Genomic DNA, 18,140 nt, shown 5'->3' with positions numbered 1-18,140 from the left:
CATCAACTTGAATGTTATCAAATTATACAATATTTTCAGAAGATACTTGCCATTATTTTGAAGAAAAATATTATTTTAGTATTGTCTCATACTAAAACAGAAAACTGTTCAATTCTATGGAAACTTCTAACTTTTAAAACTAATTAATTGTTAAGAGGATAGAATATATGTGTTCTTCAAGATTCCTATGAGTACTAATACTCATTTACAAATTCTAAGCATGCCATACCAGAGACATTCAAAACAGTACCTGTTTGCATTTTATTTAATTCTGCAATAGATGCAGTTTCCAATGGGGCATTACATATTTAAAAGTCAACAGAAAAAATAACCACATTCTGGTAGAAGATAAAACTATGAAGTATCTATAATAATTAATTCCTCAAGAGTAAACATTTGTTCATCAGTGTAAGCTATTATTTCTATGTCCATCATTCCTAAGTTATATGCCGTAAAGTCATCTTAGCCCAACAGTTTCCAACTTGTAAGGTGCACTATAAAATTTCCTAAATTCACATCATGACTAGCTTATCACTATTGTGAAGAAATACTTCACTTCTGCTAATGTGATGCCTTTCCTATCGTGGAAAGAACACAACACTAAACTTTGCTGCATCATTTTTCCCCCACTGCTATTCTTGAGATCAGAACACTTGCAAATATTATTTATAGTCATTTTTATCTATCATAGATATTTAGGAGATCTGAATATTTGAATATTAAGATCTGAAGATTATGGTTCAAAGCCCACCCAGGCAGGAAGGTTCCTTAGATTCTTATCGCCATTAAACTGCTCACAAAAAGCCAAACACAAGTGGCACTGAGGTCCAAGTAGTAGAGGACTAGGCTTGAGCAAAAACAGGCTCAGGAACAGTGCCCAGGCCCAGAGTTTAAGCCCTAGGACAAACTAAATAACAAAAATAAAATAAAAACAAACCCCAAACCTAGCATTTTTCTCATTGTATACAGAGGTACATAAATAAGAAAATTTATTCCTCTGTTATATATAGGTAGAAGAAAAAGATGTCACGCAATTACTCTCTTCATACCATGTCACACCAAAGTCCCAAAAAATTGCTCTTTTTATAAATTTATAAATTAATATAATCAATTTGTTAGCAACTTTGTCTAGAATATTCACATTATCATGTTACACATGAACTGTTGGAATTATCTATTAACTAAGTTCTAATTATACCTCATTGAGAGAATATTTTAGGCAAATAGAATGCCAGAATCATTTGTGAATTTCTAAATTAAATTTTCTACTTGGAAACAATTTTGTAGTATCATATAAAATATGAAATTACAAACAAAAATATTTCTTTTAAATCTAAATTCTAATTCAGCCAGTTGTACAAAGTCCTACATTAAATGAACTTTCTTATTTCTCCAGGCTTAAGCTTTTGTAATCCTTCAACATTTCTTTGGAATCCAACAGAATGATGCTTACTTTTTCAAATTTTTGGTTGGGAATCGTGAGCTCTTTTGCATGTATGAATGTTCTGTAATGAAGACAACCTTTAAAACACAACTGAGGATAATATATGAGTTGCATTTCAATAGGAAACTTGACTTCTGAAAACATAATGACAAAATTAGCTCAAACTTCCAACTGTGTATTCCTTTCTTCTTTATTTTTTATTCCTTTCTTGGTTTGTTTTATTGAGACAAAATTATACTACATAGTCCAGGGAATATATCACTATGTAATTCCACTCTCGAATCTCCTGTCCTAGTCTAAGTGCTAGAATTTTTGGCTTGTATTACATTGTCCAACCATAGTTTGTTGGCTTCTTTAATCTAGATACAGATTAGAAATTTTGAACTTCTCCAGTGATATCATCCACCAGAGTGACTGCTCAGACTGTTTTATCTACTATTTTCAAAGATGTTCTAACATTTGACACAGGATATGAACCTATTCAGATGCACCTGAAGGGGTCTCTGATTCATTCCTCCATGGATCTGATCCCTTGAATAATGATTACTTGACTTTCTTATTATCTCTGGTCCCTACCTTTGTAATATTCTCAAGCTTTTTTGAAGAAAATTCACTTGTGGAATTTCTCATATTAAAAATTATCACTTGATTCTAGTCTTAAGACATATTTTCTATTATTTCCTAAATTTTCTACACATTCTGAGAGTTGTTTCATATGTGTATTTGAACATATAAGTGCCTCTGTGTGTATGTGCATGTTTGTATATATGTATGCAAAAACCTCAAGCTCTTATTCAGCAATTTTGCTCATAACTAGTATTCCATCACTTGAAGCATTCTTCCAATGCAGCTTTTGGCTGGTTAATTATAGATAGTGTCTTAAAAACTGTTCTGCCCAGGCTGGATGCAAACTAAACATCCCAGAATCATTTACATTCTTAAGTTTTATTTCTCCAGGAGTATCAACTTTTAAAATACAAACATTTTTGTGAGTGTAAAATCTAAGCTGTAGACCAGATTTTAAACTCAAATTCATATAAAGATAGATGAACATACACATTACATATGCCGAGTGTACACAGTTAGGAATATAATCATAAGCAGGGTTCCAGTGGCTCACGCCTATAATCCTAGGTACTCAGGAGGCTGAGATCTGCGGATTGCAGTTCAAATCCAGCATGACTAGGAAAGTTTCTGATGCACTTATCTCCAATAAAGCACCAGAAAACTGGAAGTGGCACTGTGGCCCAAGAGGTAGAGCACAATCTTTGAGCTGAAGTGTAGAGGGACAGTCCCTGTCCAGGAGTCCAGACCCCACTACCATCAAAAAAAGGAAAAAAAAAGAAAAAGAAAAAGAAACAAAAAAGAAAAAGAAATGTGATCTTAGCCACCAGTTCATTGATAGTATAATTCTTGCTCTCTCAACATGGCCTTTTTCCAGTTAAGTCCATGCTTTTATATCTGACTTGCTTGGAACCAGAATTATTCTTCCATTCTACTTTTCTCAAATGTGCATGATTAGCTACCATGATTTAGAGCTAGTAGAAGAAAGAGCATCGCCTCATCCTTCATGTTCCACTTAGGAGTAATGCTTTGTCTATATCACTCCCATAAATCTACATACTGATCTTGGCTTTATTGTTTCAAAGTTGTCTTATTTGCAGAGTCTTCTATAGTGTATTGAAACATTATACTTAAACACTGAACTTCTCTTTTTCCTATTCCTATTGTTTCTCCTTCTGTTAACTTATGTACACTTGGGAAATAAAGCACAACACACACACTCACAGTAAAATGTTTCTGAAAACTTCCTTAAACTTAAACTTGATCTTAATTTACAGAGCACTTAGGAAATTTGAACTTAATGTACACCAGGATAATTTTTTTTTCATGTTTTTTATTGTAAAAATGGTGTGCAGAGGGGTTAGAGTTACATAAGTAAGTTAATGAGTACATTATCTAGCGAGCATTATTACCCCTTTTGTTTTTCCCCTGCCATCCCTTTTTTCCTCACCGCCTCAACTACCTCCTCCATCCCCAAGTTGTAAAGTTTGTTTTCAACATAGTGTCTTGTTCTTCTCATTGTTACAACTGGTCATGCTGTATTCTTGTTTCAGCATTTTATTTTCCTTCCCCTCCCCACATTAGAAAAATGTATTTGCAAGATACAGGTAACCAACATCAAATTCAATGGGAACGGTCTAAACCATGGAGGAAGAAAATAGAAGAGAAACAAAAAAACCACATAGTACAAGTTAGATATATTAAAAAACAATATTAAGAAAGGAAAAACAAACTGTGTCCCTATTTTGGGGTTCATTTTACTTAACATCATCTTATATGGCCATATGCACATGAACAATATTTTATAAGACATGAAAATTCCATATTTTCTCATTACTAATTTGTCTCTGAAACACGTGTTACCTCATGTCCAAAGATGTTTTTGTGCTATTTCAATGAAGCTAGAAGACATTCATTTTTGCTTGGCGCAGCACGGTAGATTGTTACTGGAAGTAAGTGGAAGGAACTGATATAGGAAGTGGAAACTGAATCCAGGGGAGAAATTGAACATAGGAAATGACAAAGTTCAAGTTAATTTGTACTATCCTTTTATGGGGGAGGGGGTCTGGTCTTGGGGCCTGAACTCTGGGCCTGGGCGCTGTCCCTCAGCTCTTCAGATCAAGGCTAGCGCTCTACCAATTGAGGCACAGCGCCACTTCCGGCTTTTTTTCTTTTTTCTTATGTGGTGCTGGGGAATCAAACTCAGGGCTGCATGCATGCAAGGCAAGCACTCTACCATTGAGCCACCTTTCTAGCCCCTGGCTGTCCTTTTTACTATACAAGAAAATAATCGAAGGCTCGAAGGAAACTCTGTTCCTGACTTTTTCAAGTTGCTCTTTACTCATATAAAACTTTTCTGTAAAATTCTATTTGAGAATATTACAAAAGGAAACAATATGCCATTTGAAGGCCAGCATAGAACAAAAGGAAATAACTTTGTTTTACAGTGTACTACTGCAAAGAAACAAAGACATGGATGTTTTAAAATGTCATATGCATGGATATTTAACACCTGAGATGATTCTCTTGTTGCAAAAGTCAGTTATCCATTCCTGAGTTAGTCATAGCAATAAGGATTCCAAAAAACAGGATACAGTGAGTATGATGAGCAAAAGGAGCCTCTACTCAAACCAGTGCTTTAAGGATGGTCCCAAAGAAATATTGGGGTTTTTTGTTTGCTTGTTTGTTTAGTTTGTTCTACTTCTGGGGCTCGAGCTCAGAGGCTGGACCCTGTCCCTGAACAGTTGTCTTTCCTGTCCACCTGCCCCCAAAGCTATGCTTGAGCCAAAACTCAACTTCTGGCTTTTTGTTGTTTAAGTAGAAATAAGAATTTGACAAACTCTCCTGCCTGGGTTGGCTTTGAACTGAGGTAATAAGAAATCTAAGTGACATCAATTGTATGGACTTTTGTTTTGAACCAGGAAATATCAGATGAAGTGTATTATAAAGCTAATATTTGACAATTTTTAAAAGAAGAAATGTCCAGCAAAGAAGCCATAATGTCAATAATTCAGCAAAAGTAGGTGGACTGAATCACTTTGGAATTATTTTCTCTGCTTTGGAAGATAACGAGTGACTTCATAGTTCCTTTTGGGGAAAATTAAAGTCGTATTTCAATTTTTTTTGGTCGAGGGGCTTGAATTCTGATCTTGGGTACTGTCCCTCACCTCTTCCAGTCAAGTTGAGCACTCTACCACTTTCATTACAGCACCACATCCAGGTTTTTGTGGCTAATTGAAGATAAGTGTCTAATGGATTTTCCTGACCATGCTGGCTTTGAACCACAATCCTCTGGTCTCAACCTCCTGAGTAGATAGGATAACAGGAGTGAACAACCAGGATCCAGCTCATATTTGCATTTATGTGCACTTAATGACACTAGACAAATAATCGAAATTTGAATCAAATGATGACATTACAGCTTTTCAGAAAATTTGAGGTAACAATAAATAATCCCTTCTTTTTCATGTTGTTACATTAATGACTCATGAGCTATGGGACTCTTAATTTAGCATCTTCTGATGTTCACATATGTGAACTTAGTATAAATAAATGTTAATAGAGAAATAGAGAAAGATTTTTTCTTTTTTTTAGCGTGAAAATACTGTACAGAGGGGTTACAATTCCATGAGCAATATAATGGGTACATTTCTTATTAAGCATTGTAGCCTCCTCCATTGTTTCCCCTTCCCATCACTTCCCATCCTGCCCCCGTCCTCCCACCTAATCCATTTCCCTCCCTCCCCCCCTCACCAAAGTTGTAAAATTCATTTTTCGACATAACGACTTGTACATCTCATTGTTGCAATGGGTCCACCTGTATCCCTATTTAATCGATTTGTTTTTCCCTTACCCTCCACAAATTACACCAACATCATATACAGTGAAAGCAGGGGTTGTACCGTGGGGGAGGGACATACAAAACAACAAAGAAATAATCTTATAAATATGTTAGAAACTATTGCATGAAAGAAAAAAAAATGAATACATATCTTAGGGTTCATTTCCCTAACAACTTATCTAAACTTTTCTGCTTGACTCAGACATATACTAGCTACTGCAAATAAGGGAAACCATGGGACCTATGTTTCGTGGGCATGGCTTACTTCACTTAATATACTGTTTTTCCAAGTCTTTCCATTTCCGAACAAATGGGGCAATGTCATTCTTTCTGATGGAGGCATAGAATTCCATTGTGTGTATATAACAATTTATGGGAAGAGTCTCATATCTAAAATATACCTGGAACTCCCAAAGTTAAATCCCCAAAAACAGCTCTTCAAATAAACAACTACCCAATAAATAAGTGGGCTAAAGACTTAAAGAGAAACTTCTCTGAAGAGGAAAGAAAGATGGCCAATAGACACCAATGAAGAAATTCTCAAGCTCCCTAGCCATAAAAGAAATGCAAATCAAAACACCATTGAGATACCACCTCACCCCAGTAAGAATGGCTATAATCAAGAACTCTAGTAACAACAGATGCTGGAGGGGATGTTGACAGAAGGGAACCCTACTGCATTGTTGGTGGGAATGTAAACTTGTTTAACCACTTTGGAAAGCTGTATGTAGGTTCCTCAAAAGACTCCACGTAGATCTCCTCTATGACCCAGCAAAGACTGAGATTTTTAGAAAGCAAAGGAGATCAGATATGATAGAACAACATTGAGTGTGATACAACTTATCACACAGACATTAAGAACTAAATTAAGTGATTTAGAATGCTAAAGGCTATGAGGAATAAGCCTAGTTGATAACTAGTTCTTCAATAACCAAAAATGATTCCCTAGAACAGTTTCTAGTATAATTTAGTTATTATTATCATTTATTTCTTTCATCTGGATTTATTCCTTCACTTCTTTCACAAGTATCAATTAGCCTGTGCATTTTAGTTGCCATAACTGAGCAAAAAGATTTCCAAATCTCACTTATACTACCCTTCCCATTGTGATTAGTAGTGACCACTCAATAGCCTGAAATCTTTGAATTTCACCTGATATCTAAGCACATTCCTGACATTAATTGCCATGACTATTAACAAAACGTTTTTTTCTCAATGCAATATTCTAATGTAGGTAAAGTACATGAATTATGAACTATTGATAGGTCATAGTTGGAATGAGCAATTATATATTGCAAGTATAGGTTCTTTATTTGGCATTTACTAGCTAAATGAATTTATGGCAGTCCTGGGGCTTCAACTCAGTATGAGGGAAATCTTACTGAGCTATTTTTTTTTTTTGGCTCAGGCTAGCACTCTACCACTTGAGGCAGAGCATCACTTTTTTCTGTTTATGTAGTACTGATGAATTGAACCCAGGGGTTTCATGCATGCTAAGCAATCACTGCACCGTGAAGCCACATTCCCAGAGCTCTAAATGACTTTTTTAAGATGGCATTACTTTTTCATTCTATTATTATGTATTATAATTTAGGTCAGGTGGTACAAAAGGAAGTGGAAAACAATACTAATTCCAGTACACCTGACATTCCTATCACATCCCTAAGGAAGTACAGTGTTAAGATCTGCAGGACTCATAGGGCTTTTGCATGTGACATTATTATGTAAAAAAATCATTAACAGTCATCTCTAACATCCATAACATTCTGCTTCCACTTTCAAGGTCAAGAACTAAATATCCAAGCCTTTTTATTGATTGGGTGTGTTTCCTAGGAAGGAAGACAGAGGATGTGGATGGTGACAGTGGAAAAATATGTGTATTGGTTCCCTGTCCACATTTTCTACCTTTTAAAAAAGTGCTACTGAAGAACTCCCATATCTACTTGACTATGCTGCACAAGATCCAGATAAATGAAGACATTTATGCCGGTGGATAGTCACATATATTAACAAAATCCAGTTCCTGAAAAAAAATTACTAGTATAAATTATTGTCTATAAAATGGTTTTTTTTCCTAGCAAAACAAAATGTAATATTAAATGATTACCCCAGATTTCTTTGTGATTTTATGCTGTCTCAGTATCAAAATGTTCTCTAATTCCAGTAACATCCAAGCATAAAAGTCATGATTTGAAGATCTCAGTAGTTTTAGAAACAAAGGTACATAATAGCTTCCTTCCTGCAGAGACATGTGATGGTAATTATGATTGATTGTATTGTAGTTCTCTTCTTTTTCCTCTTTATCTCAAGTGGTGCATATCTTGGCATATTACTCTGTCCTGCATCAGCTTCTTGTAGGTGAGATTTACCTCTACTCTGCAATGTCAAGATGGGTCATGTGTCTTACTTTAGCTTACAAAAAGTAATCAGAAATGATCAAAGACTATTTCTAGGGGAAGATTTCTATCGCATTGTCTGTGTCTAAAAGCTAACTTCTTTTCCCTTAGCTAAAAAATAGCATATTTCCACAGGGTATGTTCTTTTTCAACATATACACTGGAAGAATATATCATGTGAAATTGATACAAAACTCAAACACAGCAAGAATAAAGCTAATATTAGAATATGATATTAAGATATTAGTTTCTTACCATTCTTGTATACCTTTATGATAGTTGACTACAGCACACCAGAATTAAACAAATACTAAATAAGAACTAAACAAATAGATAACACTTCCTGTTTAAAGCTATTATTTATTTATAAATAAGCATTCTTTATGTGATCACTTGAGGGGTTAACTTGTTCTACAAAGTGTTTAATCACTCTAGAGCATGTATCTAATATCCACAATCATTATCCAGACCTTGTGAGTGAGATGAGGAAGAATAAAATATCTAGATTTCTCCTTCTCTTTTCCTCTTCTCCTTTTTCTAGTGTGAATTCGCATCCTTTCTCCAAATTCTTCTATTAATAAAAGAAGCATGTCACATTGTGGATATCAAGCAAAAGGCTGCAAAGCCAGAATTTTATTCTTTCAGAAATAGATGAACTAAATCAGAGTGGTTCAAGGAAGAATAAAAACATGACTTTTTTCCCTTTCTGGCTTCCACCATAGAGTCTGAACATGACTCTAAATATCTAATATGCCACTTGCCTTGCATAATTTTGTAAAAAAAATATATTTTTAAATCAATAATAATTTTAAAAATTAAAAAAAATATTTTTAAAACAAAGTAATTTGTTGGTTGCTTTTAGGAGGCATGAAATAAGACTGCATTATCATTGTGTGAGTTGAGAGGCTAAATTTTATCAGAATCTAAACATAATGAAAAATAGATGATTTTAAGATAAATAGCTTGTAGGTATATTTTTAAGGTGACATACACACAGAAACATCTCTTTCTTCTGATTCAACTTCAATAAGCAGTTCATTTATTCAAATAGCTGTGTTTCTTTCAGAAATAGATTAGACCTAAAAAAGTTAGAAGAGAACCAGTATTGGGTGGTGCATTCTTTAAAAATAGCAATCAAATAAATATTAACCATAATTCCAAAATACTAACAATCAAATTCTCTTGAAAAAAGGGTTAATTTCTTACTCTAAACAGGGCAAAAAGAAGGAGCGATATCCAGTCTATGCCAGTCTCCAAAGCCAATTTAGTTAAGATCTCTTTTAGAGTCCGATTCATTCTTTCTACCTGCCCTGAACTCTGGGGTCTATACGCACAGTGCAATTTCCAATCTGTGCCCAGTGCCACGGCTATTCCCTGACTTACTTTTGAGATGAAGGCCGGTCCATTGTCCGGCCCGATGGTGGATGGGAAGACATACCTGGATAGGATTTTTTCCAGGATCTTCTTAGCCACGATGTTAGCAGTCTCATGCTTTGTTGGGTAGGCTTCAACCCATCCTGAAAAGGTGTCTACAAAAACTAGCAAATATTTATATCCAAATTTTCCAGTTTTAATTTCTGTGAAGTCTACTTCCCAATACACACTTGGCCTATTTCCACGGAAGCAAGTTCCTTTTGTAACCGGCTGATTAGGGGCATTGGTGAGCTGACAAACTTTACAATTTTTAACAATGTCCTCAATGAGTTAATTTCCTTGCCTAATTTTTACTTCTGAGTGTCAGAGCAAGTCCTGCCTTCTTCGGGTTCCCATTTGAGAGATCCGATGGATTCTCTTAAGAAACCCCTTGACCAATCTTTGTGGCAAGATAAGTTTCCCCTCACCAGTTTCTTACCAGTCTTTATTTACTTCTCTGTCTGAGGGTTTATAGGGCATGGGAATTTTCTTTATCCACTCCAAGCCTTGGGAGAATTGGGCTCAGGAGTCAAAGCTCATGGCCCTGGGTCTACTTCAGCTCTGGGCTGGAGGGCCGCCTCCTTAGCTGCCTGATCGGCCAAGTTATTTCCTTTGGTTATTGAATACGTTCCCTTTTGATGGCCAGGGCAGTGCATAATGGCAATATTTGCTGGTTCCCAAAAGGCCCGGATGAGGCTTAAAATTTCTTATTTGTTTTTAATAGCCTTTCCCTCAGCTGTCAGCAGCCCCGTCTCTTGATAAATGGCTCCATGGACATTCACTGTTGCAAAAGCATACCGACTGTTCATGTAAATATTTAGTCTCTTCCCTTTTCCCATTTGTAGGGCTTTTGTTAGTGCCGTTAGTTCTGCTCTTCGTGCAGACATTCCCCAGGGGAGTGCTTTTGCCCACACTATCTCAGTGTCTGTGGTGACTGCTGTGCCCACGAACCTTTTTCCATCTCGAATGAAATTGCTGCAGTCTGTGAACCAGGTATGCTCGGCATGCGATAGTGACGAGTCCAACAAGTCTGGCCTCTTTTCCTTGGCCCGGTCTCTCTTTTCAAGCTCAATTTCACCTTCTCTGTCCTTCCTTTCCTGTCTTTGCTCCTCTGTCTGTCTCTTATTGTAAACCTTTTCCCCACTGCTACTAGATCCCTAATAGTCTTTTCACCAAGTCTGTCTGGAGCCTGCAACTTTAACTTTATGTCTGGTGCAGCTTGATTTATATAGGCAAACACAATCATCTGAGCCTACTCCTGGGTCTCAAGATCATATGGGGTATGTTGACTAAAAGCTTCCGTGAGCCTCTCAAGATGTGCTGCCAGACTTTTACTTCCTCCCTGTCTAACATCATAAACTTTTGCCATATTAGTAGGCTGGCGAGCAGTCGTCGTGAGACCTGCCAACAGAGCCTGGCGATAGATGAGGAGTTGCTCCCTACCTTCAACTGTATTGTAGTCCCATGTTGGTTAGAGCTCAGGAAAATAGGCATCGATTAGGGCAGGATCCATGATGGGTGCTCCTGTGGGGCCAGGGACATGTTTCCGAGTGGACTCTAGGATACAGTCTCTCTCTTCCGTGGTAAAAAGGACCTGCAAAAGCTGACTACAATCATCCCAAGTGGGCTGGTGAGTAAAGAGAATAGTTTCAAGCAAACAAATTAAATCCTGGGGCTTTTTAGAAAAGGGGGCATATTAGGTGCACCAATTGTATAGATCACTGGTAGAAAATGGCCAATATTGGATTTGCTGTCAACCATCTGCATCCACAGGACCTACGGTGTTTAAGGGAAAAGCGCTACATTAAAAGGGGGGTTGATCCTACAGCGTCATTGGCCCCTCAGAAAGTTTAAGAGCAGATGCTGAGGGTTCGGCTGATGGTTCCATAGCTCCCTCCTCCTCTTGAACATTCTCAGGTTCTGCAAAAGGAACCTGGGAAGGGGACTATGGGGGAGGAAACAATTCTTCTTCCAAGTTATCTCCCTGAAATACTGGGGGGGGGGTACAATTTCTTTTTCTTAGTTTCTTTTTGTAAGACTAGGGGGCTAGATGAACTGTTGCCCATGGTTTCCTGTCTTGTCAGTGGTACAGTCAAAAAAAAACAACAATAAATACTACAAACAAAACACACGCAGGTCTGACAATTACTAAGTGGAGATCTCCCGAATTGGTCCGCTGACTCCTGACACTGGGGGGTTCCACACCAACCCATGCCCCACAGCAGAAAGATCCGACCTACAGTGGCTAGTTAAGCCTCGGTTAGGAGGCACTCTTTGCCATTTCTGGCCCAACACCGAATCGAACCATGCCCCACAATTCTCACGGCATGGTTCCAAGGACCCCTACACCACAATTCACACGGCGGGTTTCCAAGGACCCCCAACCCACAATTCACTTGGTGGGATTCCAAGGAAAACCCTTCACAAGAGGATCTGGGAAGTCTCCCAGTTGCTTCATGGTTGTCATGCAAGCATGTCTGCTTTAACATCGCTTTTCACAGTATGAATCAGAGCAGCCAACCTCACAAAGGAAAACGAAAGTAAAACATACAACAACAGGGCAAGACAAATTAACAAAAACAGCACTGTTTTACATTTGGAGACTGAGGTCTCATGGGTCTTTGGGGGAATCCTGGATAAGCCCCCACTAATATGTTGGGCCCAGGTCGCAGAACTGCCACCAAGAAGACCACTGAGAGTCAGACTTTACAGCTGTTTTAAGGTTTTATTTAAATGGGCTGCAGCTCAGGCCTCATACTACACTCTGACACAGCAGAGCCTAGGAAGAGAGCCCCAAGCTAAAGATTTGCAGGACTTATAAAGGCACACAACCAACCAGGTGGTTGGATTACCACCACGTGTTGCTCTGCTAATTTGCTGATCTTAAACAAGCAACAAGTGGTCACTGCCTCAAGACTTTAACCCTTCACTAGCTTCTGAGAATAAGAAAAAGTTGCCACCGGCTTTGGACACATGTATGATGAACATACTACTAAGGGCCTTGCATTAATGAAGTCTTGAAATTCTAAATAATATTTAAATAAGAAGCTCCCTATATTTATTTTCACATTTGAGGATTACTAAGTACCAAAGTTATGTAGAAGGCTAGGATAAGAATATGGAAATGAAATCTGTCTCCTAATATCATAAAGATAATTTATGTCATTTTGAGTTACAGTTTCTAAAGTAATACAAAATAAGTTACAACAGAAACAAAAATACAATCTCCTATCCTACCTAACTTTCCAACAGAAATTAGAGAATCCAGTAAAGATACAGACATCCCAGGATGGTATAGGATGTTATAAGATCACTACATGGTGAAAAAGAAGATAACAAAAATGGGTCCACTGGAACAATGGGAAACAAATTCTATACCTACTCATTGTGATATAGCTAGAAAATAGTTTCCACTATGCTGAGTCTTTGATATTTTAGGTTTGTTAACACAATAACTTTCCTTTCTTAGGAAATGACTGCTTATTAATACTCAAGTGTTTGCAGCTTATAACCCAGCAACAAATAATGCTTTTAAATGTAAACAAGCATGATACTAAGAGGAATCAAGGCTACTTTCATTGATATACATTATAAATAAGAATGATAGGGCTGGGAAGGTGGCTCAGTGTTAGAGCACTTGCCTTGCCTGCATGAGGCCCTGGGTACGACTCCTCAGCACCACACAGGCAAAAAGAAAAAAGCCAGAAGTGGTGCTGTGGCTCATGTGGTAGCGTGCTAGTCTTGAGCTGAAGAGCTGAGGGACAGCACCCAGGCCCAGAGTTCAGTCCACACGACCGGACCAAAAAAAATTTTTTAATAAAAAATATAAAATAAATAATTAAATAAATAAGAATGATCTTGGGGAATAGTCAATCTTGAACTTTTACATACCTTTCCTCTTCTCCAACATGAGAAGTCCTAGTCTACATATGTAAAACATTAATAAAGGATTTATATATTTTCTTTTTGTTCACACTAAAGCAAATACACTTTTCCACTTTGCAAGCCTGACTTTGAAAGAGTCAGACCCTTACCATTATTTTACATACAAAAGTTTACTGCTTAGGCTTAGCTGTTTTCCTGCCTTAAGGTATTTCTCTCTATTATTTTGGTAACTATATAGAAAAACAAGGTAAATCCATTAGCTTATGTTGGATTGTTCAAAGTCAAGCTGACTTCAAGCACATTTTTCTGTTCCCTTCTTCACTGCTAATTAAAGTTTAATTATTGCTCTTTAAATGATAACAAAAAGGTGATACTTTAACGTATATTCTCATTGGAACCAGTGAAAACAGAACTGTCTGCGTTTGTTTTACTATTGTTTTCAAGTATTTTCCTTGAATATTTTCATTATTGCCTTTGTTCCGGTCTTCTAATCAAGAACACAGGGTTACACAAAAAGGTCTTCCTAAGGAATAGGATATTAGGCAGAAAAAAAAATAGATGTACAATTAAAGTATGTATTTTAACATTTATGTCAAAATATTTATTTGTAACTATTTATTTTTAAATTTTGCTGGTCATGGGGTTGAAATCTTGGCATTGATGCTGTCCCTCAGCAGTTCAGCTCAAAACTAGTGCTCCACCACTTGAGCCACTGTGAGTTTTCTGGAGGCTCATGGGAGATAAGAGTCTCACAGACTTTTCTGCCTAGGCTGCCTTTGAACCATGATTCTCAGCTCTCAGACTTCTTAGTAGCTAGGGTTAAAAGCATAAGCCACTGGCACATAGCTACATAATTATTTTTTAAACATTTATGAAGTATGGAGTGGTAATCCCAATGTAATGATCAAGCTACATTATATCCGTTAATTTCTGCATGTAACATTTTAGTGAGAATGCTCAAAAGTTATCTTCTGGCTGTGATGAAATATCCATCTTTAACTATAATCACTTTGCTTCTTGTAGTATAAAATTAATATATTTACTTTTGATCATGGAAGTCTGCTAATTAAAGTTATATAAAACATGAATTGTAAAGTGAAAGAAATTCATGGTTCCTTTACTCGTTTTAAGAAAAAATTATGCCTTTTATTTTCAATTATATTTCTGTGGGAATGTGTAACATTCATTGATTTAACTGTTAAAATTGATAACAGTTACGCTATATAAAGTTGATTCAAACTTGTATTTGAAAATTGCACTCTTAGCACAAATATACTTTCACTTTCTCTTAACACATAATTAAAATCACAGTATAGCAAAGCTTGGTGTTAGCCATTCATGTGTAGAATCCTAGAAACTCAGGAGGCTAAGACCTGAATGTCTTAGTTCAATGTCAGTCCAAACAGACAAAAATGTGAAGTTATCTCTAACTATCCAGCCAGAAGCAGAAGGTAAAGATGTGGCTCAAAGAATAGTGTCATCAGCCATGAGCAAAATATACAAGGGAGACTATTAAAGGGAGAACATTAAACATTGAGTTCAAGGCCCAAAAATGGCATATACATACAAGACAACAACAAAAGTACTATGTACATCAATAATGAAGACAAAATAGTAGAAAAGATCATGAGAAATGTTGTGTAAACATCTGGAAGACAGAAATCATTTGACAGAATTTTGATTCATGAGAGGGAAAAGTTACAGTCTCATTTGTACAATCTCATTGTAGTCATTTGTGTTGAAACCTGTCTATTGGGTAACATGTGAATGAGCAGACTGGATTACCTGACATAGCAGACATTGCCTGTGACTATGCACCATTCCACTCTGTAAAAATCTAAAATAATGCTTGTTAATTAAAAAAAAAAAACTCATGTTAGAGACTGCTTGGATCACACCAAACTGGGGTCCTTACTTTGAGGCTTCAGACCAGTGCTTTTATTTATATCCACTCCTCTTTTACCCCTCTTCCTTTGTGCAGATATACATTAGTTTGCTGGCATCAAGCCAAGACTTTGAACTAGATCCCCCTTCCTTGATTCAGTTACAACTCATTTCACGTACTAGCTATGTTTTAGCATTTTCTTAATAATCCCCACCAGAAAACTCTTATATTCATGTAAACCCACTATAGATAACCTATGTTGATAAGGGAGTATTGGTATACATTGTCTCAGGCTCTCATATGTAAGTTTGCTCCCTAATAAATCTGTGCTACACTATCTCTTTTCCTTCATGGCTTTTGAGTCTGACTAATGATTGATTTGGCTTGATGTATTCCCATTTATCTAAACTTACTTTGAAAGTTTTCTCCTGTGCCAAGGAGCCCTCCTCGTTTTTCTCCTAACTCTTCCTGTAACATTCTCAAAGTATCTGGACTTACATTGAGGTCTTTGATCCATTTGGAATCAATCTTAGTACAGGGGGATATATAAGAATCTAACTTCAGTTTTCTTTGTACAGCCAATTCTGTCAGCACAATTTTTTAAGAGGCTGTTTTTATTGCATCCTGTGTTTCTTACTTCCTTATCAAAGATTATGTGACTAGAGGTGTGAATTCCATTTCTGGTTCTTCAGTTCCGTTGTATTGATAGAATACTGTGCTTCCATTGGAAAGAATGTCATTACCCCATTCCTAAGGAAAGGGAAAAACTGGGAAAAATGATATTAAGTGAAATAAGCTAGATCCAATTAAATACATGCTGCATGGTTTTCCTCATTTGTAATAACTGGACTATGTCCATAAATCTGCAAGTTAATCCAATAGATAGTAAAAGATAAATAATTACACTTGGACATGATTAACTAACAGCACTCTAAGGATTCACACGGCAAGAACAATGGAAGCTATTCTTAAGAGAGGATCACAATGGCTCAATACCTATGGTGCATATTACAAGATAAATGTTGCTTATTGCAATGAATTCTAAGAATCAATCGTACATGTGAAATTCATATATCTATATATAATTTTAATAGATGTCATAAAACAACTGACTTCTCTGTAAACTCAACAGCAACATTCTAAGTTTAGAAGATAAAATTGAAAGTTTTCAACACATAAACTACACATAGGGGAAAAGATGGAAGAGAAAAGATAAGATGAAAAGTAGAATAGCTAACTATTGAAGAAATCATAAACAATTTCCAAAACTATACAACAGAGCTTGGGTACAGCTTAGTTGTAGAACTAGACTAATATATACAAGCCATGGGTTATATTTCCAAGAAGGCCTAATAATAAATTAATAAATAGTAGTAACACAATAATTACTTGAAATAAAGTCTTTCATATTAGAGAGGTCTGAATCCTTGAAAAGTAAACAAAATATTTTCAATTCTTGTACCCAATGACATGAAACTACAAGAATGAAGAGGAAATAGTTTCCCTTTTCTATCCTTTCTTTCCTTTTCTGTTTTCTTCTTTTCTTTTTTCCTTTGGCACTACTGGTGCTTGAAGTTGTTAAAGCTCTAACCACTTTAGATTATTTTTCAGGCCAAGCCTCCCTTGAGCAATGATCTTTTACCTATGGCTTCCACAAATGTGAGATAATAAGAATATTATATTATATTTAGCTTACTTTGGTTTTGTAATTTCTCACGATTTTTTTTTTCGAAACTGTCCCTGATATCAGCCTTCTAAAGCTCTGCTTTCTAAATAGCAAGGTATATTTCACCTCAAGCTTGGACCCAGACTATTTTTCATTGTAAACATTCAACATTGACTTCTGTTTTATAGATATCATTAAGTTTTATTGAGGTTTTATGATGTTATTCGAAAAACACAGAGATGTCCCTTGAATACTTTTCCCAGTTTCTTTAAATTTTTATAGTATGACATCACAAGTAGGACATTAATATTTCACAAGTACCTTATGCAGACTTCAGTAGTTTTAAATATTTTGTGCACATATTAAATCCAATATAATTTTATCAACTCGATATGAATATACCATATTTACAGATATGTTTCTTTACAAAAAATGTGTCTGTCTCATGATTCCTTTTTATAATTAAACCCACTACTTCTCTTTGACCCATCCCCAACTCTGTCATCCTGGAAACCAACACATTTTGTTTCTCTGACTTGTAGATCATGCAATAAATAAGCTTTTAAGATTGCCTTCAAATATATGATAGATTATTCCCAGTTATTTGTATGCCTTAATATTTTATTGTATTCACTCGAGTTGCCTTTTGGCTCTGTCATTATAGAATGTAGCACAATTCGTTTCCCATTCACCTGAAGAAAGCCTGAATTTATTTCCATTTCTTTGACTGAGGAAATAATGCTGCTATAATCCTTTATGTTTTAGCCTTTGGGTGAATGTTATGTTTTATGTCTATGAGACAAAGCCTGAAGATCTCAATTCGTATGCTATGCTGTTGTTAGTTGCAAATTTCATATTCTAGGAAGCTGTAGAAATCTTTTCAGAAGTGGATTTCCCATTCGACATTCCTGCCAGCATCCAGTTTCTCTGTTTCTTGATAGCATTTAGTATTGTCATTATTGTATTATGTGAAGTAATTCGCATCCATGTTTTATGAGGTCATTTTAGTTTTAATGTGCATTTATTTGATGACTGATGATGTTTTT

The sequence above is a fragment of the Dipodomys spectabilis genome, unplaced genomic scaffold (genome assembly GCF_019054845.1).
Source record: "Dipodomys spectabilis isolate Male_0828 unplaced genomic scaffold, ASM1905484v1 ptg000242l, whole genome shotgun sequence".
Classification (NCBI taxonomy): Eukaryota; Metazoa; Chordata; class Mammalia; order Rodentia; family Heteromyidae; genus Dipodomys; species Dipodomys spectabilis.
This window is presented reverse-complemented; position numbering follows the sequence as displayed.